General features: G+C 41.3%; 1 protein-coding gene across 2 annotated transcripts in view; it reads left to right on the top strand.

Moving 5' to 3' along the window:
- Positions 1-21,298, top strand: part of KCNS3 (potassium voltage-gated channel modifier subfamily S member 3) — a 54,249-nt gene that overhangs the window by 14,753 nt on the left and 18,198 nt on the right. Inside the window, exon 2 of one of the 2 annotated variants that reach the window (XM_054548360.2) lies at positions 7,591-7,732. The exons of the other annotated variant lie outside the window; for it this stretch is intronic. The gene's annotated coding sequence lies outside the window, so the exon portion shown is untranslated. The remainder of the gene's footprint in view (positions 1-7,590; positions 7,733-21,298) is intronic. 2 annotated transcript variants of the gene reach the window in all.

The raw sequence follows: 21,298 nt of genomic DNA, 5'->3' as shown, positions 1-21,298 counted from the left end.
GGATTCGCACTGTCTCCTGAGTTCTGGCCAGGGGGCTTCTCGCCCCGTTCAAATTGTTACAAAGTTTGCCTAGAGAATTCCTTCTCCTTGTTGAATTTTACCCCCTGCACCTCTGGCCACCCTCGTGATGGATCCCTGTGGTGCCAGGCAGGAATGGGCTGCTTGGGGACCCAGTGAGCTCCCAGGGCTTTTCTGCTGCTTCCTCTGTATTTCGCTCGGCTCTCTAACTTGACTCAGCTCCAGGTAAAGTTGGAAACTTCTCCTGCAAACAGACCTTCTGCTTCTCCACTGGGGGTGTGTGTTTGGGGGAGGAGGGTCTACCTTTCCCACTTCGGCAGTTGGGGCACTCACAGTATTTGCGGGTCTCCTGGGTCCTGCAGGAGCAGTCTGCTTCCTTCAGAGGGTCTGTGGTCCTCTCAGTATTTCTGGTTTGTTCTTGCAGCCAATCTGAAGCTAAAATTCACAATGCAAGCCTCTGCATGCTGCTCTGTATGGAGCTGCAATCTAGTCCTGCCTCCCCTCTGCCATGATCCCAGGAGCCAGTTGTTTTTTTTTAAAATATATATATATATGTATGGGGGTTTGAAGTAAAAAGTACAGGATGGACAGTTTAATGTGGCCCTGAATTCTGTAGATTTGCTTTTAGTTACTTTTTACCAGTCATCCCTATAATCCACATCAATGGAGTTAAGAATACATAAGCAAGCCCTGTTTTACAGTCCTTCATTTATGTTATGTGAGCAACTCAGAAACAATTTCCATGCAGACATCATTAGACACTAGGATTAGGTTTCAGACTGCCCCACCAAAGCAGATATAAGCCCTAATGAGTGCACAGTGATATGGTTTTGAGTACCAGGACCTGAGCACTATGTAATGTAGAAGGGAGGAGATGAGTTTTCTCTCCCAGGAAGGGGGCCACACACTTGCACCACACACCCATCCATACAAACACACACCCTAGATGAGACAGTGCTTACTAATGTGGACTGCTTAGCTAATTTGATGTAAGTAGACAAACCACAAAAGATCAGATTATATTTTTTTATGTAACAGACAATGACAGTCCTCCACAAACCCTGTTCGGGCCATTGTACTGTGACCTTCTTCAGATACCACCAAATAGATTGAGTGTGGAACTGTTTCAAATTTCCCTTGTTAAACTGACTTCAGTAGGAAACTCACAGAAACTTTGATTGTGAACATCAGGTAGAGAAAGCCACGTTTTACTCCAGATTGCCTGGGGTTTGTTTTTCCCAAGTGTGCATTTGTGTTTGCTGTGGAATGAGAACTTTCTGCATGGCAGAAGGAAAGCCTGCACCTGTTCAGAGATGGTGCCTATAGCCATCTCCTGAGGCTTGGCCCTGAGCCGGCTAACGTCACTGCTGGGCTTGCTGGAGGGTGTAGGTGTTCTTCCAAGGACCTCCTTTTCTTCCTCAGCTCAATTCTACCTTGTTCTTTCTTGTATGGAGAACTTGGAAACTCAGAGAGCTGGGTGTATTTAGAAAATGGGCTGGAGAAAGGATAGGTGCGAGAATTCATTTTAATAAGTCAAATTTAAAACTTTTTTGACTTGCATTGCCTGGGGATCTCATTATTTTATATATTTTTTATATTGATGAAGTGTAGGATTAGTTATAATTGATAGTTCTGGGCAAAGCATTTAAAAAATCCTCCCAGGATAGTTTTCAGGGACTGGATACGGATGTTTGTGAAGCATAAACACATTTTTACTACCTTCCAAAGAATGGTCTAGATGCTATATAAACCATCATATTTATTATATCTTTTAAAAAGTTAAGTAAAACTTTTTTTTAACCTCATGAAATAAATAGTCACTCTGGCAACATACTACAGCAATAGACACTTGGCCCTCTGAGAGTTTTGCTGTAAATATGCTGAAGATTTATGTAGCTTGGCAAAAACCACTCTCTTTTCTTCTAGCAGCAATAAACACTTTTCTAAAATCCTTTGGAAATGCTACAACATGTCAGGTGCTCAAATGGGGTATAGAAAAACAACAGCTTAGTCAGACATTGACATCACCATGTCCTGGAGTCCCTAGGAAAGCCAAAATGGTGAGAAGGTACCTCCCAAGCAGCCCTCTCCACCACATTTTGAGCAGGAAAACCCTTGTTTTTTCCTTTAAGTGGAATGTTCATTTAGTAAACTTGCACTGGACATCTCCCACGTGTTTACTGTGTAGCAGGCACTGATGCCACCATATGTCAGTGATATTGCCAAGAAATGCCGTTCTGCAGGCACAAAGGTGAGGTGCTTGTGTAGCATTAGGTGCGTGTATGTGGGAAGGAAGGGAGTACATTGAGAGAAAGTTTCCTGGAAGAGGCGACGTTTGGACTGATTTCTTGAAGACAGAACTGGAGTTAACTGGAAAAGAAGGGAAAAGGACACTCCAATCAGAGGGAACAGCTTTGACGAGGTTTGGAAGGGAGAGTGTGTGGTGCAGCTGGGGATGGTAAATAATTTGATGGAGTAAGGCAGAGATATGAGGTATATTGGTGGATGCTGAGGCCAAACAGACAGGATAGAGTTTAGACTCCATCCTGAAGATGCTGGGAAGCTATTGAAGATTTACATAGAGTTTTGGCATATTCTGACCTGTATTTTTATTTCTTTTATTTATTTCTTTTTATTTTTTAGAGTCGGGCTCACTCTGTTGCCCAGTGGAGTGCAGTGGCACAATCATAGTTCACTACAGCCTTCAACTCCTGGGCTCAGGCGATCCTCCCACCTCAGCCTCTTGAATAGCTGGGACTATAGACTGGTACCACCACATCTGACTCATTTTTTATTTTTATTTTTTTGTAGAAATGGGATCTTGCTATGTTGCCCAGACTGCTTTTAAACTCCTGGACTCAAGCAATGATTCTTCTGCTTCAGCTTCCCTAAAGTGCTGGGATTACAGGTGTGAGCCACTGTGCCTGGCCTGTGACTTATAGTTTAGAAAAGTCCCTCTAGCCATCCACGGAGGGGCAAAGGGCATTACAAGTAGAAACAAGATGATGTCACTGGCTTATGTACTGGTGTGACTTTGGGGGCATTGGAGAGGGGCCTCTGTCACCCAGATAGTTAATTGGTTTTGTTCCTTGATGGCTGAAATTCCTTAGACTCTTTTTTTTTTTTGGAATCGAGAATTCTGGGAAGATTGAGTGGAATTTTTGGCCACATGTCTGTTTCATCTTCCTGAGGTCCCCCTAATTCCCTTTGGGTAATTATACTGCACTGTTGAATATTGACTTTGTAAGTAACTGTTAAGATCTCCCGAGAGGTTCCTTCTGCCAGCTTCTTCTCCCTGCCCCAGTATAGCCACTGGGTGGACAGGTGGTATAGGCTCAGCCAGTCGGACACTGTCAGTTGAGTGAGTTGAGAATGGAAGAGACCACTAGAGTGAGTTCTTTCCTATGGTGGCTCTCTGAAGAGATCTCTTCCTCTATAAATTATTCCTATAGTTTCTTTTTTTCATTTTTTCAACTTTTATTTCAGATTCAGGGAGTATGTGTGCAGGTTTGTGTACATGGGTATATTGCTTGATGCTGAGGTTTGGGGTATGATGGAATCAGTCACCCAGGTAGTGAGCATAATGCCAAATAGGTAGTTTTTCAACCCTTGCCCCCATTGCTACCTCCCCCATCAGTAGTCCACATTGTTTATTGTTCCCATCTTTATGTCCATCTTTACCCAATATTTAGCTCCCACTCACATAAGTGAGAACATGTGGTATTTGATTTTCTATTTCTGTGTTAATTCTCTTAGGATAATGGCCTTTAGCTGCATTCATGTTGCTGGAAAGGACATGATTTTGTTCTTTTTTACAGTTGTGTAATATTCCATGGTGTATATGTAGCACATTTCCTTTATCCAATCCACTGTTGATGGGCAACTAGGTTGATTCCATGTCTTTGCTATTGTGATTATGAAGAACATACAAATGCATGTGTCTTTTTGGTAGAATGTTTATTTTCTTTGGATATACCAGTAATGAGATTGCTGAGTTGAATGCTAGTTCTGTTTTAAGTTCTTTGAGAAATCTCCAATCTGCTTTCCACAATGGCTGAACTAACTTAAATTCCCAGCAGCAGTGTGTACTCAGCAACCTTGCCAGCATTTCTCTGATCATCAGTGATAATGAGCATTTTTTCATATGTTTGTTGGCCGCTTGTATGTCTTCTTTTGAGAAGTGTCTGTTAATGGGGTTATTTGTTCTTTGTTGTTGATTTAAATTTCTTATACATTCTGGATGTTAGTCTTCTGTCAGATGCCTAATTTGCAATTTTTTTCTCCCATTCTATAGGCTGTTTACTCTTTGATAGTTTCTTTTACTGTGCAGAACCTCCTTAGTTTAATTAGGTTCCACTAGTCAATTATTTTTGTTAAAATTACTTTTGAGGACTTAGCCACAAATTCTTTGCCAAGGCTGATGTTGAGAAAGGTATTTCCTTTAATAAATGACTTTTAGAAAGAAAACCCAGGTTTTCTTCTAGGATTTTCATAGTTTGAGGTCTTACATTTAAGACTTTAATCCATCTTGAGTTAATTTTTGTACATGGTTACAAGTAGGGGTTCAAATTTGTTCTTCTGCATATGGTTAGCCAGTTATCTCAGCACCATTTATTGATTAGGGAGTCCTTTACCCATGGCTTATTTTTGTTGACTTTGTTGAAGATCAGATGGTTGTGGGTATGTGGCTTCAATTCTGGGTTCTCTGTTCTCTTCCATTGGTCCATGTGTCTGTTTTTATACCAGTACCATGCTGTTTTAGTTACTGTAGCCTTGTAGTATAGCTTAAAGTCAGTAATGTGATGCCTCTAGGTTGTTTTTTCTTTTTTGCTTAAGATTGCTTTGGCTATTCAGGTTCTTTTTTTGGTTCCATATGAATTTTAAAGTAGTTTTGTCTAATTCTTTAAAAATGACATTAATAGTTTGATAGGAATAGCATTGAATCTATCTGTAGATTGCTTTGAGTTGTATGACTATTTTAATGATATTGGTTATTCCTGTAATTTCAACTTTCAGGTTCCTCAGAAAGGCCCTGACTCCTGCCTGTTTCCAGGTGTGGCTTTTCAGGCTTCTCTTTGGTTCTAGGAGCTTCACATAGCCATCTGAAAAAACTACATTTATTTGAGTTAGCTGCAACCAGTTGCTGCTGCTTGTGTCCAAAGAACCCTAATAGATGTAGGAAACGTCCAGAGGTCTTACTTCACACCAGAGTTTAAAGACTAATCTCCTAGCCTTTCCTACTGGTTTGAAAGGGGCACAAGAAGAGAACACGAGGACATTATTTTCAGAGAGGGAGCAAGGGATGTTCTCAAAGGGGCAGAGGAAACTAAATCTCTGCAGACCAACTTTGCTGGCATCCCAGTATTGCTGCAGGCTGGTCTTGCTCCAAGGTCTACCTAGAGTGGGTCAAATTAGCATCAAATTGGTGGCAGCATTTCCTGTGTACTTTCAATTCCAGTTCTTTCTCAGATGGCACTCAGGGCTCTGGCAATACTTAGTGATAAAAATAATAATAGACTGGGTGCGGTGGCTCAGGCCTGTAATCCCAGCACTTTGGGAGTCTGAGGCCGGTGGATTACAAGGTCAAGAGATCGAGACCATCCTGGCCAACATGGTGAAACCCCATCACCACTAAAAATACAAGAATTAGCTGGGCGTGATGGAGCACACCTGTATTCCCAGCTACTCAGGAGGCTGAGGCAGGAGCATTGCTTGAACCCGGGAGGTGGAGGTTTCAGTGAGCCAAGATCGTACCACTGCACTCCAGCCTGGCGACAGAGTGAGACTGTCTCAAAAAAACAAAAGACAAAACAAAACAAAACAAAAAAAACACAATAGTAAATATTGATATAGCACTTACATAATGTGCCAGACACTGTTATAAATGTGATCCACATATTAACCCATTTATTTCTTATAATCAAATTTTGATGTAGGTACTATTATCTTATTATATTATTATTATATTACATCTATCTATCTTTTGCTGTTAATCATCTATCATCTATCAACAGATGAAGAAACCTCAAGGAACAATTTTAATAATTTAGCTACATTATACAAACAGAAAGTGGTAGTTACAGAATTTGTGCTCTTACTCCTGGATTCCAATCTTAGCTCCACTTCTTTTTGGCTGGGCAAGTTATTTAACCCCTGTGGCCTCAGCATCCTCATTTGCAGAATGGGAGTAATAATAGTATTTATTTATCTAGCATTAGGTAGCACAAAGTAAAATGCTTCAAATAGTGCCTGGCACAAAGTAAGCACTATATAAAGGTTTTCCAGAAAAGTTATTTTGTAATAGACACTACAAAGAAGACTGAACATACATACTTTATAGAGATAAGCACATAACAAACTGTGACTCTTCTATTTATCCCTGTGCTTTGTGGATGTTTTGTAGCTCTTCACAGAAAGGGCATGAGGTGATATAAGTAATTGGTATTGTTTATACACTCATTTAGGGAGATAAAGCCAAAATACAGTTGAATGTAGGGACATGAGCCTGCTATGTCAGGACAGACAACCACCACCCCCTACAGAAGCAAAGAGTACGATGTGCCTCCCCAATATGGGGCTCATTGGAGAGTGGGCATGGTCTCTGGGGTTGCCACCTCTGCTTTCCATTTAACTATTTGAAACCTCAATTTCCTCATTCATCAGTGGGGAATCATCTTAATGCCTGGTTCTCTGTGTTGATCTTGGGATTAAAAAAGATTGTTTGCTTGTTCATTACTTTTGGCTGGGCATTAAGGATGCAAAAATTAAGAAAAAATAGGCCTACCTTTGCAGAGCTCACGGTGCAGTGTGGAGACAATGAGTAAATTGTTCTACTGCATTTCAGCAAGTTAAGTTCTCTGATGGAGGCAGGTACTGGTGGGTGGGATGCAGTGGAAGGGAGCCTGGTTTTGAGGTAGGGAGAGGTCTGGGGTATGGGGTTGGTTCTGGAGAATATGATAGAGCTGAGTCTTGAAGGACATTCTGAGCAGACCAAACAAGTGCAGAGACCTGGACTGTGAGAAGTTGGAGCACTTTCAGAGATTTTCATTAGTTTTTTTTTTTGGTGGGGGATGGAGTCTCGCTCTGTCACCCAGGCTGGAGTGCAGTGGCGCGATTTTGGCTCACTGCAACCTCTGCCTCCCAGGTTCAAGCAATTTTCCTGCCTTAGCCTCCTGAATACCTGGGACTACAGGCATGTGCCACCATACCCGGCTAATTTTTGTATTTTTAGTAGAGACAGGGTATCACCATGTTGACCAGGCTGGTTTCGAACTCCTGACTTCAGGTGATCTGCCTGTCTCGGCCTCCCAAAGTGCTGGGATTACAGGCATGAACTACCGCGTCTGGCTGTTTTTCACTAATTCTTTATTGTTCTAGAGTTTCAGTTGGTTTGTGACAGGCAAGGCTAGTGGATAAGGAATAATAATAATAATAATAACAATTATAATAGCTAACATTTAATTGAACATTTTTATATCCCAAGCACAGAGTGTTTTATTTGTATTGTCTCATTTTTAATCCTCATAACTTGTCTGTGGTATCTGATATTTGGTATCCATGCTTTACAAATAGGGAAACTGAAGCTCAAAGAACCTAAATGACTGACCCAAGGTCACACAGCTAGTGAGTGCCGAATCCAGGATACCAACTCAAGCATTCTGGATCCAGAGTTTACCCTGAAGGCCGAAAGAGCCATGTGGGGACTTTAAGTATGGTGAGTAGGGTATAACTTAATCCAATGTGCATGTTAAGGGTAACTTCAGCTTAGTGTGAAGGAAGAATTTGAGGGTAGGGAATGGAAATAGGCCTAAGGCATGGGGGACAGTTAGGTGTCTGTTGTGGTGAACGAGTGGAAAAATACCGAGTATCTGTATTAAAGCAGATGCAGGAGCGATAGAAAAAAAAAATCGGGTTGAGAGGCAATGGGGATGTGTATTTGCTCACCCTCAGTGCTGGCTGGCTGCCAACAGGCCTGCGTGGCAAGGGAAAAGGAGGAGGCTAGGATGATCTCCAGGTGTCTGGCCTGAGTAAGCGGGTATGAAGGGAATAGAGGATGAAGGGAAAGTGTGGATGTGCTTATTGTAAGGCCCCAGTGGGACATTCAGAAGGACACATCTGGTAAGCAGCTCTGTGAGTCTGGAATGCAAGAGGGAGACTGGGCTGGAGATGCACATCTGGGCTCCACTGTCAGATGACATTGGCCAATGAGAAGAGCAGAGGCACAAGGAGGAGGCCATGGTGGTGGGTGAGGCCGGGTGGGGAGAGGACACAAAGCTGGAGGCCTGCAGATTGTGTCCAGGCTGCAGGTGTCTTCAGCTTGGTTGATGATATTAAAACAGGAAGAACCATAGTTGCCAACATTTAAAACATTCGGGAAGTTTTTTTATAAAAATAAAATTTGTTGGTGTTCTTGACAAATTGGGTGATCTGGCCACCTGATACCCACAGAAAAGGGACAACAGTTGGCCAGTGCCCTCCTTCAGCAAGACCGGTGCTCCCTAGTAGTTACAGTGGCCAGGTGTCCTCCTCCTCTCATTTTGGGTCCCTGCCTTGCTCCTGCAGGCATTTTATTAATATTTTGTGACCCCAGATTTAAGATTTGGGAAGAGGACACAGAGTTTCACAGAAAACTAAACATGAGCAGTCAGACAAGTAGGAGAGAACACAGCAAATGGTGTTAGTGAATTGCAGAAGCAGGGGAGGTCAGTAGGACAAATGCTATGGACAGATGCAGATATGCAGATTGGGAAGTGTCCTTTTGGTTTGGTCACCTGGAGATGCCCTTAACAAAAACGCTTAAAAATGGGGTATTAGGTCAAGAATTGTAGAATAAAAGGAAGGGTGAATGTAGAAAATAATTTCAAGAAGCTGTGTTACAGAGAGGAATTTGAGATTGGGAGACTGTGTGTGTGTGTGTGTGTGTGCGCGTGTGTGTGTGTTTTAATGTGAGTGACTTGAGTATGTCTATATAAGGATGTATTTGACATGAAATAGTACTTTACGTGTCCTTGACTTACATTTGATAAGAACTACAAAAAGTCTAGTCTTGGCTTTGGCTGATAGATTATTATTCTAAAACTGGTGGTTTTTATGAAAACAAAGCCCTCCAGCTTATAGGATGGGAAAAAGTGCTTTTTATACATCTATGCAAAGACAGCCCTGCCCCTTTAGATCTTTACTAGTGTTAAATGCATTTTTTACTAGTTTAATGTGTAAGCAGCCATGCCTTAAGATGGGCAATTTTACATTTTAACAACTGTAGGTTAAGTCAAGCAGTGTTAATGTGGTGATTTGCCACCTACACTTACTCATGAGTGTGTACACTGTCCGTTTCCTTTTAGTATTAGCCAAGTGGAATCTGTATGATGATCTTATCAGCCAGCATCACTTCTATTACAATCTGGGTTAGTGTGCTTTTATTGATTTTATGCCACATCCCCAATTTCTCCATGTACTTTTTGGTATTTGTTTTATGATATAATTTGATCCAGCCAATAACTTGTATGTGTGTGTATATTAGAACTTATCTATCTTGTCTTTAATAAAAACTCTCCTAATTAAGGAAAAAAATGTACCTGCCATCTGCACTGGTTGGTAAATAAGCTACTTGTCTTCTGTGGTGACCACATTTCAAAAGCACATTTGTTGTGACTTTTCTTTTCTCCCAGTTAATGCAGTGGGCAAGAGAGACTTTAAAATTTCATACAGAATGGAAGCAGCCAGTAGCTAAGCTATTGGCAAATGTCAACCAACTCATTAATTCATTAATTCAGCAAATAAATTGTTAAGAATTTACCATGTGTCACATGAAGTTCTAGGGACTGTAATGCAGTGATATGTAAGACGGACACAAATCCCTGCACTCAGGGAGCTCATATTGGAGTGGAGAAGCAAGCAGTAAATAAGATAATGAAATTAAGAAGTATATGTCTAAGTATATTTTTGAGAGCGATAAATGCTGTGGATTAAAAATAAAGCAAGGAAGGGGGTCGAAGTTTTAGGGGGTTATCGACATTTTATTTTATTTTTTATTATACTTTAAGTTCTAGGGTACATGTGCACAGTGTGCAGGTTTGTTACATATGTATACATGTGCCATGTTGGTGTGCTGCACCCATTAACTTGTCATTTAACATTAGGTATATCTCCTAATGCTTTCCCTCCCCCTTCCCCCCACCCCACAACAGGCCCCGGTGTGTGATGTTCCCCTTCCTATGTCCAAGTGTTCTCATTGTTCAATTCCCACCTATGAGTGAGAACATGGAGTGTTTGGTTTTTGGTCCTTGTGATAGTTTGCTGAGAATGATGGTTTCCAGCTTCATCCATGTCCCTACAAAAGACCTAAACTCATCCTTTTTTATGGCTGCATAGTATTCCATGGTGTATATGTGCCACATTTTCTTAATCCAGTCTGTCATTGATGGACATTTGGGTTGTTTCCAAGTCTTTGCTATTGTGAATAGTGCTGCAATAAATATACGTGTGCATGGGTCTTTATAGCAGCATGTTTTATAATCCTTTGGGTATATACCCAGTAATAGGATGGCTGGGTCAAATGGTATTTCTAGATCACTGAGGAATCCCCACACTGACTTCCACCGTGGTTGAACTAGTTTACAGTCCCACCAACAGTGTAAAAGTGTTCCTATTTTTCCACATCCTCTCCAGCACCTGTTGTTTCCTGACTTGTTAATGATCACCATTCTAACTAGTGTGAGATGGTATCTCATTGTGGTTTTGATTTGCATTTCTCTGATGGCCAGTGATGATGAGCATTTTTTCATGTGTCTTTTGGCTGCATAAATGTCTTCTTTTGAGAAGTGTCTGTTCATATCCTTCGCCCACTTGTTGATGGGGTTGTTTGTTTTTTTCTTGTAAATTTGTTTGAGTTCATTGTAGATTCTGGATATTAGCCCTTTGTCAGATGAGTAGATTGCAAAAATTTTCTCCCATTCTGTAGGTTGCCTGTTCACTCTCATGGTAGTTTCTTTTGCTGTGCAGAAGCTCTTCAGTTTAATTAGATCCCATTTGTCAATTTTGGCTTTTGTTGCCATTGCTTTTGGTGTTTTAGACATGAAGTCCTTGCCCATGCCTATGTCCTGAATGGTATTGCCTAGGTTTTCCTCTATGATTTTTTATGGTTTTAGGTCAAACATTTAAGTCTTTAATCCATCTTGAATTAATTTTTGTATAAGGTATAAGGAAAGGATCCAGTTTCAGCTTTCTACATATGGCTAGCCAGTTTTCCCAGCACCATTGATTAAATAGGGAATCCTTTCCCCATTTCTTGTTTTTGTCAGGTTTGTCCAAGTTCAGATTGTTGTAGATGTGTGATATTATTTCTGAGGGCTCTGTTCTGTTCCATTGATCTATATCTCTGTTTTGGTACCAGTACCATGCTGTTTTGGTTACTGTAGCCTTGTAGTATAGTTTGAAGTCAGGTAGCGTGATGCCTCCAGCTTTGTTCTTTTGGCTTAGTATTGTCTTGGTAATGTGGGCTCTTTTTTGGTTCCATATGAACTTTAAAGTAGTTTTTTCCAATTCTGTGAAGAAAGTCATTGGCAGCTTAATGGGGATGGCATTGAATCTATAAATTACATTGGGCAGTGTGGCCATTTTCACAATAATAATTCTTCCTATCCATGAGCATGGAATGTTCTTCCATTTGTTTGTATCCTCTTTTATTTCCTTGAGCAGTGGTTTGTAGTTCTCCTTGAAGAGGTCCTTCACATCCCTTGTAAGTTGGATTCCTAGGTATTTTATTCTCTTTGAAGTAATTATGAATGGGAGTTCACTCATGATTTGGCTCTCTGTTTGTCTGTTATTGGTGTATAAGAATGCTTGTGATTTTTGTACATTGATTTTGTATCCTGAGACTTTGCTGAAGTTGCTTATCAGCTTAAGGAGATTTTGGGCTGAGACAATGGGGTTTTCTAAATATACAATCATGTCATCTGCAAACAGGTACAATTTGACTTCCTCTTTTCCTAACTGAATGCCCTTTATTTTTTTCTCCTGCCTGATTGCCCTGGCCAGAATTTCCAACACTATGTTGAATAGGAGTGGTGAGAGAGGACATCCCTGTCTTGTGCCAGTTTTCAAAGGGAATGCTTCCAATTTTTGCCCATTCAGTATGATATTGGCTGTGGGTTTGTCATAAATAGCTCTTATTATTTTGAGATACATCTCATCAATGCCTAATTTATTGAGAGTTTTTAGCATGAAGGGCTGTTAAATTTTGTCAAAGGCCTTTTCTGCATCTAACGAGATAATCATGTGGTTTTTGTCTTTGGTTCTGTTTATATGCTGGATTACGTTTATTGATTTGCATATGTTGAACCAGCCTTGCATCCCAGGGATGAAGCCCACTTGATCATGGTGGATAAGCTTTTTGATGTGCTGCTGGATTTGGTTTGCCAGTATTTTATTGAGGATTTTCGCATCGATGTTCATCAGGGATATTGGTTTAAAATTCTCTTTTTTTGTTGTGTCTCTGCCAGGCTTTGGTATCAGGATGATGCTGGCCTCATAACATGAGTTAGGGAGGGTTACCTCTTTTTCTATTGATTGGAATAGTTTCAGAAGGAATGGTACCAGCTCCTCCTTGTACCTCTGATAGAATTCGGCTGTGAATCCGTCTGGTCCTGGACTTTTTTTGGTTGGTAGGCTATTAATTATTGCCTCAATTTCAGAGCCTGTTATTGGTCTATTCAGGGATTCAACTTCTTCCTGGTTTAATCTTGGGAGGGTGTATGTGTCCAGGAATTTATCCATTTCTTCTAGATTTTCTAGTTTATTTGCATAGAGGTGTTTATAGTATTCTCTGATGGTAGTTTGTATTTCTGTGGGATCGGTGGCGATATCCCCTTTATCATTTTTTATTGTGTCTATTTGGTTCTTCTCTCTTTTCTCCTTTATCAGTCTTGCTAGTCGTCTATCAATTTTGTTGATATTTTCAAAAAACCAGCTCCTGGATTCATTGATTTTTTGAAGGGTTTTTTGTGTCTCTATCTCCTTCAGTTGTTCTCTGATCTTAGTTATTTCTTGCCTTCTGCTAGCTTTTTAATGTGTTTGCTCTTGATTCTCCAGTTTTTTAATTGTGATGTTAGGGTGTCTATTTTAGATCTTTCCTGCTTTCTCTTGTAGGCATTTAGTGCTATAAATTTCCCTCTACACACTGCTTTAAATGTCCCAGAGATTCTGGTATGTTGTGTCTTTGTTCTCATTAGTTTCAAAGAACATCTTTATTTCTGCCTTCATTTCATTATGTACCCAGTAGTCATTCAGGAGTGGGTTGTTCAGTTTCCATGTAGTTGAGCGGTTTTGAGTGAGTTTCTTCATCCTGAGTTCTAGTTTGATTGCACTGTGGTCTGAGAGACAGTTTGTTATAATTTCTGGTCTTTTACATTTGCTGAGGAGTCCTTTACTTCCAACTATGTGGTCAATTTTGGAATAAGTGTGATGTGGTGCTGTGAAGAATGTATATTCTGTTGATTTGGGGTTCTGTAGATGTCTATTACGTCTGCTTGGTGCAGAGCTGAGTTCAATTCCTGGATATCCTTGTTAACTTTCTGTCTTGTTGATCTGTCTAATGTTGACAGTGGGGTGTTAAAGTCTCCCATTATTATTGTGTGGGAGTCTGAGTCTCTTTGTAGCTCTCTAAGGACTTGCTTTATGAATCTGGGTGCTCCTGTATTGGGTGCATATATATTTAAGATAGCTAGCTCTTCTTGTTGAATTGATCCTTTTACCATTATGTAATGGCCTTCTTTGTCTCTTTTGATCTTTGTTGGTTTAAAGTCTGTTTTATCAGAGACTAGGATTGCAACCACTAGTTTCTTTTGCTTTCCATTTGCTTGGTAGCTCTTCCTCCATCCCTTTATTTTGAGCCTACGTGCGTCTGTGCACGTGAGATGGGTCTCCTGAATACAGCACACTGATGGGTCTTGACTCTTTATCCAATTTGCCAGTCTGTGTCTTTTAATTGGAGCATTTAGCCCATTTACATTTAAGGTTAATATTGTTATGTGTGAATTTGATCCTCTCATTATGATGTTAGCTGGTTATTTTGATTGTTAGTTGATGCAGTTTATTCCTAGCATCGATGGTCTTTACAATTTGTCATGTTTTTGCAGTGGCTGTTACCAGTTGTTCCTTTCCATGTTTAGTGCCTCCTTCAGGAGCTCTTGTAAGGCAGGCCTGGTGGTGACAAAATCTCTCAGCATTTGCTTGTCTGTAAAGGATTTTATTTCTCCTTCGCTTATGAAGCTTAGTTTGGCTGGATATGAAATTCTGAGTTGACAATTCTTTTCTTTGAGAATGTTGAATATTGGCCCCCACTCTCTTCTGGCTAGTAGAGTTTCTGCCGAGAGATCCGCTGTTAGTCTGATGGGCTTGTCTTTGTGGGTAACCCGACCTTTCTCTCTGGCTGCCCTTAACATTTTTTCCTTCATTTCAACTTTGGTGAATCTGACAATTATGTGTCTTGGAGTTGCTCTTCTCGAGGAGTATCTTTGTGGTGTTCTCTGTATTTCCTGAATTTGAATGTTGGCCTGCCTTTCTGGATTGGGGATGTTCTCCTAGATAATATCCTGCAGAGTGTTTTCCAACTTGGTTCCATTCTCCCCATCACTTTCAGGTACACCAATCAGGCGTAGTGGTCTTTTCACATAGTCCCATATTTCTTGGAGGCTTTGTTCATTTCTTTTTACTCTTTTTTCTCTAAACTTCTCTTCTCACTTCATTTCATTCATTTGATCTTCAATCACTGATACCCTTTCTTCCAGTTGATCGAATCGGCTACTGAAGCTTGTGCATTTGTCGCGTAGTTCTTGTGCCATGGTTTTCAGCTCCATCAGGTCATTTAAGGACTTCTCTACACTGGTTATTCTCAGTAGCCATTCTTCTAATCTTTTTCAAGGTTTTTAGCTTCTTTGCGTTGGGTTCGAACTTCCTCCTTTAGCTCCGAGAAGTTTGATCGTCTGAAGTCTTCTTTTCTTAACTCGTCAAAGACATTCTCCATCCAGCTTTGTTCCATTGGTGGCGTGGAGCTGCATTACTATGGAGGGGGAGAGGTGCTCTGATTTTTAGAATTTTCAGTTTTTCTGCTCTGTTTTTTCCCCATCTTTGTGGTTTTATCTACCTTTGGTGTTTGGCAATGGTGACGTACAGATGGGGTTTTGGTGTGGATGTTCTTTCTGTTTGTTAGTTTTCCTTCTAACAGTCAGGACCCTCATCTGCAGGTCTGTTGGAGTTTGCTAGAGGTCCACTCCAGACCCTGTTTGCCTGGGTATCAGCCGTGGAGGCTGTAGAACAGCAAATATTGCTGAACAGCAAATGTTGCTGCCTGATCGTTCCTCTGGAAGCTTTGTCTCAGAGGGGTACCCGGCCGTGTGAGGTGTCAATCTGCCCCTACTGGGGGTGCCTCCCAGTTAGGCTGCTCGTGGGTCAGGGACTCACTTGAGGAGGCAGTCTGTCCATTCTCAGATATCAAACTCCATACTGGGAGAACCACTACTCTCTTCAAAGCTGTCAGACAGGGACATTTAAGTCTGCAGAGGTTTCTGCTGCCTTTTATTTGGCTGTGCTCTGCCCCAGAGGTGGAGTCTACAGAGGCAGGCAGGCCTCCTTGAGCTGCAGTGGCCTCCACCCAGTTCGGGCTTCAGGGCCGCTTTGTTTACCTACTCAAGCCTCAGCAGTGGCGGGCGCCCCCCCCCCCCCCACCCCAGCCTCGCTGCCGCCTTGCAGTTCTATCTCAGAATGCTGTTCTAGCAATGATCGAGGCTTCGTGGGTGTGGGACCCTCCAAGCCAGGCGTGGGATATAATCTCCTGGTGTGCTGTTTGCTAAGACCGTTGGAAAAGTGCAGTATTAGGGTGGGAGTGACCTGATTTTCCAGGTGCCATCTGTCACCCCTAACCTTAGCTAGGAAAGGGAATTCCCTGACCCTTTGTTCTTCCCGGGTGAGGCAATGCCTTGCCCTGCTTCGGCTCACACTCAGTGGGCTGCACCCACTGTCCTGCCCCCACTGTCTGACGAGCCCCAGTGAGATGAACCCGGTACGTCAGTTGGAAATGCAGAAATCACTTGTCTTCTGCGTTGCTCACGCTGGGAGCTGTAGACTGGAGCTGTTCCTATTCGGCCATCTTGGAACTGCCCCACCTCAGGTTATTGACATTTTAGATAGGCTAACTGAGGAAGGTCTTGTTGAGAAAATATCATTTGAGTGAAGACTTGAGGGAAGTGAGAGGGCAAGCCATGCAGAAGAAAGAACATTCCAGGCAGAGGGATCAGCCACTGCAGAGGCCCTGAATTAGGATGTGGCTCACTTGGCATGATAAGCATTAGCAAGGAGACCAGGATGACAGATGGGAATGACAGAGGGTGAGAGGAGTAGGAGGTAAGATCAGACAAATGAAGTTAGGGGAGGGCGGATGGTGAGCACTTTGACTCTGAGTAGGATAGAAGCCACTGGAGGGTTGAACATAGGAGGGACATGATGTGATGCACATTTTAACAGGATCTCTAGCTAAAGGATTCTTAATCCTTCCTTTTGTCATGAACCCCTTTGGGAGTCTGAGAAAGCCTATGGACCCCTTTTCAGAATAGCGTGTTTAAACACAAAAGATGAAACCTACGGGATGTAAAGGAATCCAGTTATGTTGAAATGCAATTACCAAAATAGTAAAAGCAATTTATGAGTTAGCAATATATTTGCTTATTAATTCTTTAAATAAAATCTAGCAGTAGGTCTATAACTACTGTGATTCCAAAGTAATAATGAGTATAAATGATATTTTGAGATCTCTGCAATAACTCTGATAGGATATGCAGCTATTCATACTTCTATTGGTGTGAAGTCATTGGCACCGGTAATACACACTACCCTGGGCCAATGCTTGCATTTTTAATGGAAGGAATTGCTAAAATTTTAGTTAGAGATTGGTGAAAATAAATATTTTTTTCTGTCTAAATTCAAGGACCTCCTGAATTTCAACACAGACCCCCTACTCTAACTCTTAGGTGAACAGATTAAATGGAATACAAAAGAGGAGAGGGATGAAGTAATGAAATGTTGCTGTTTCTGTTGTTGTCTGCATATCAGTTGGCACTACTGGAATTCACTGCTTGCCATTTCAGATCACTGAGATTCTTGGTGGATTGGCACACCCAGTGGAAGTGTCTACTTTTTTTTTTTTAAAAATGTTCTAGGAAGAGCATTAACTCCAAGAGCTCTTTATAGTCTCTGATTGGTTCCTTGTGGCTAAATCTTTCAGGAGGCCTGAGGTGTGGTCCTTTTGTAGCCGCAGATTCTCTGTATGGCCACAGGCAATCAATCCATTCTCCTCTCCCATAGGCAACTCTTACTTTGGTATTCCTAGTTCACAAAGATGTGAATAGTACAGGCAGAGTTCTTCATATTTTAAAAGAAATAATCTGTATAAATAGCTCTAGGTCATAGGCTACTTCCTATAGCCCAAGTCTACCATTTTCTGCTCTCTGTCCATACCACGAGCTTTCCTGCCACCATGCTTTTGTGTGTTCTTTTCTCTCCTTGGAGAAGAGCCTTCTTACCCTTACCTGGCTCCTTTACTTGTTCATACCTGACTCGCTCTTCAAGGATTAGCTCCAAATACTACCTATTCATGTAGTTGTCCCTGCTTCCTTATCTCGAGGGACTCTACCTCTTCTGAACTTCCTCAATACCTTCTCTGTACCTTTTCCCATGCCTGACATACTACTGCACCTTGTATTGCAGTTATTTATTTACCCATTTACCCTCCTTTTTGTTCTTCTCAGCTCCTGTAAGCTTTGAGGGCAAGATCCATGTTATCTTTTGGCCTTGGTAGTTCCCAGGATACTGCCTGTCATAAAGCAGCCATGAATGAACAGCAGCAGCTCAGGATAGTGGAGGGCTTTGGCTGGGGGCTGGGGATCCTTTCTCATGTGAATCTATAAATTCATTTGATATCTATATCATTCCCCTTTTCCTCTGCCCAAATGCTGACTGGAGCTGCTTATGACCTTTTATTTTTCTATGTAGAAATAACTATTTTCATGAATATTTTATAATACCTCTTTATTTAAAGTAAGAAATGTATACAATGTTGACAGATAGACAGTAGAAAGCAAAAATCACTCCAAATTCCATTATCCGGAGACAATGAATTTAACATTTTGGTATATATTCTCATTTACTCTAAAAAGACATATTTTACAAAGATAGGATCATGCTGTATATTGTATCATAATTATTTCTCTTTTGTACTTAGCATATTGTGACTTTTTAATGATTTTTCATACAGTAGAGCTGTAGTAGCTAAGAGAACGGCTTTGAAGCATTATTGTTTGGGTTCGAATCATGGAGTTGTCACTTAATAGCTGTTGACTCCCTAAAATCAGTTAACTTCTCTATTTACCAGTTTCTCCATCTGCAAAATGAATGCAATAAAAACACCACTTGCCTGAGTGCTGCAAGGATTAAATAGATTTAGACATGTAAAAAGCACAGGGCCAGACTTAGTATAAGGAACCTGTAACTTCTGTAACTTTTATTATTTCAGCATTTTTAATGGCTACAGAGTATTCATTGCATGGCTACCCCTAGTCTATTTAATCATTCCTCTACTGATGGACGTGCAGGCTGTCTTTGACATTTCACTCTTACGAATAATTAATGATGCAGTGAACAACCTTGTACATGCATCTTTCAATGCTTGTCTGATTTATTTCTTCAGGACACATGCCAAAATGTGAAACCCTGGGATTTTGTGATACACATTGCTATGATGTCCTCCAGAAAGGTTTCTTTAAGAAGTTTTCACTGCTGTTATTGTATGATACTTTCCTGCTCACTCCAAAGCTGCTTGCTTTCAGTTCCTCTTTATTGGCCTGTGTTAGTGCAGTCATTTGATGCATTCAAATGGGACAGCCCTAACCTCTGTCTCCAGCTAGCCATGTGGTAGGGAGATGACTACAAGGTAGATGGAGCCAGTGCAGTTCCTTTCTGTGGCCAGGAGCAGTTGCATGGACCACTCAAAATGACCCTAGAGCCCTGTCAACACTCAGTGACTGTGTGGTGCCTCCTTCTATGAGGTGCACACCCTTCCCCAGGGAAGCTCCTGGTCTGCCTTTCTCTCCTTTCCTTTCTCTAGATTTTCTTGCCAAGGCAACACAGCTGCGTCCCTGCTGCCTGCCCTCCATTCCCCAGGGGGAGGTTGTCTAGAAACAGAGCAGGAGGAAAGGAAGGTGGTGTTTAGTTACCCATGCATCAAGTCTTGGGATTTCTGCAGTTGGTATGGCATTTACTCACTCTGAATGACCAAGAAAAATATAATTTATACTAACCTTTCAAAAATAATTTAGAGACTTTGCTTTAGAAAGCACTTACTGGTTTGTCCCTGAATATATTAGACCCTGAGAAGTTTTCATTTTCTTTTAGGGACAGATTTTTAAAAATCATGTTAATTCAAGGATTTGCCATATTAACTTAAGGTACTTCTTGAAATTTGACAGTTAAATTTGGACAGAGTGAGTAGTGGAGGGATATTCTTAGTAATGCCCTGTCTGAATCAACTGGAAGATGTTTGATTCTGATTGCTTTGGATTATAGGATTTAAATATCAGTATAATTTTTTTCTAGCACACTAAATCCAATTATGGCAGTATGATTATGATATTTTAATTTTATTTAAGCAAAACACTGGGTGACAGTTTTCAATAGTTAAGCCAGGTAGAGGTAAGGTTGGATTTCACCTTTTGTTATTATTCATATAATTTTATTGCTCTCAGATTTTATTAAAAGTAGGTCTGTGGTTGATGATGAATGGTAGCAAGACTACAAAACTGACATGAATTTGCATTTTTTCCAGGGACACCAATTAGTTTCCACAAGGTTGGAGCTTCAGTCAGGAGTGGGCGTATTCAGCAGGCTGAATAGCCTACCTGCAGAAAGCTGCAGCAGGCTGTAGATCTGAAACTAGATTAGTGCATATGCACAGTATATCATTCTGGCACTGAAAATGTTAGCAAATTTAAGACAGACTCACTAACCTTTAGACTCAAATTGCATGAAGCATGGTTTGAGTTTCAACAAAAGGCTAAACTTGCTTTTATCTTTCTTCATTTTTAAAGTTTTGGTTGTATGACACTGGAAATTCCATGACTGAATTCTAAAAGAACAAGTGTTGGGAGGGTATCCCCAGCCCCTGTCAGCGGATGAAGTATTAGTACAATTTGTCATTCCAAGCCTTCTGACCTTCCAGCTCCCAAACAGGTGCCTGAGGCTCTTTTACTCTACTTGTAGAGCATTGGTTCTCAAGTGGGGATGATTTTGATCTCCAAGGGATATTGGCAGTATCTGGAGGCATTTTTGGTTGTCACAGCATTGTGATGGGTGGGTGGTGTACAACTGGCATCTAGTAGATGAAGGCTAGGGGTGCTGCTAAACACTCTACAGTGAATGGGACAGCCTCCACAAGAAAGAATTACCTGGCCCCACAATGTCAATAGTGCCGAGGCTGAGACATCCTGCCATAGAAGTTTTCAAGGTCAGGATATCTCCAGATAAGCCAGCCGGCTGCCAGGAGGGTACTCACAGGTCCCATTTCCCAGGTAAGATTATCACAGGTCAGGTTGGAGTCAGCTATCTCTTAGCCTTGCAACTTCAGAATTTCACCTCAGGTGTCCCAGAGCTGATCAAACTGTAGGAGGTTGACTTGCATTGAAACTCACAGGAAATTGCATAAATACACCTCTTCCTGTCTTACTAAGTTCCAGTACAGTCATAGACAGAACTAGCAGACAGAGTAGACACTTGTGTTGGCCGCATAGCTCGTTTGCTCCTGATAGCAAGGTGTGTGGGAACCCAGATCAGCAGGAGGCGCCTCAGGGAGCCTGGAGTCAGAACAAAGGGAAGTCTTTGGGGATTATAAAGATACCTGAAACTCCGAGGTCTTGACTTTCAAAACCCCCCTCTTGAGATGTCCCACCATTGGGGTTGGACATGCTGAGTCTTCAGGATAAGACTCTTCTGTTTTCACCACTGCTGGGATTGGTCGTGGGAACCAGCCTCAGTCTTTCACACTTTCCTTCTCTGCTGCTACTACTTACCAGCTGCCTTTCATTATCCATATTTATTCTTTTCATTAATTTACTCTTTAGTCTTGTTGGCTCAGGGAAGAGGAATTGGTTCAAAAAATGTGTCATGCACTACTCTGACAGGGATAATTAATATGAAGATTGATATTAGGACACTGTCCCTAATTGGAGTCTTTCTCAGT

This window comes from Pongo abelii, chromosome 12 (genome assembly GCF_028885655.2).
Source record: "Pongo abelii isolate AG06213 chromosome 12, NHGRI_mPonAbe1-v2.0_pri, whole genome shotgun sequence".
In the NCBI taxonomy this organism is placed as follows: Eukaryota; Metazoa; Chordata; class Mammalia; order Primates; family Hominidae; genus Pongo; species Pongo abelii.
Note: the sequence above shows the minus strand (reverse complement) of the source record. Positions and strands in the feature narration are given on the sequence as shown.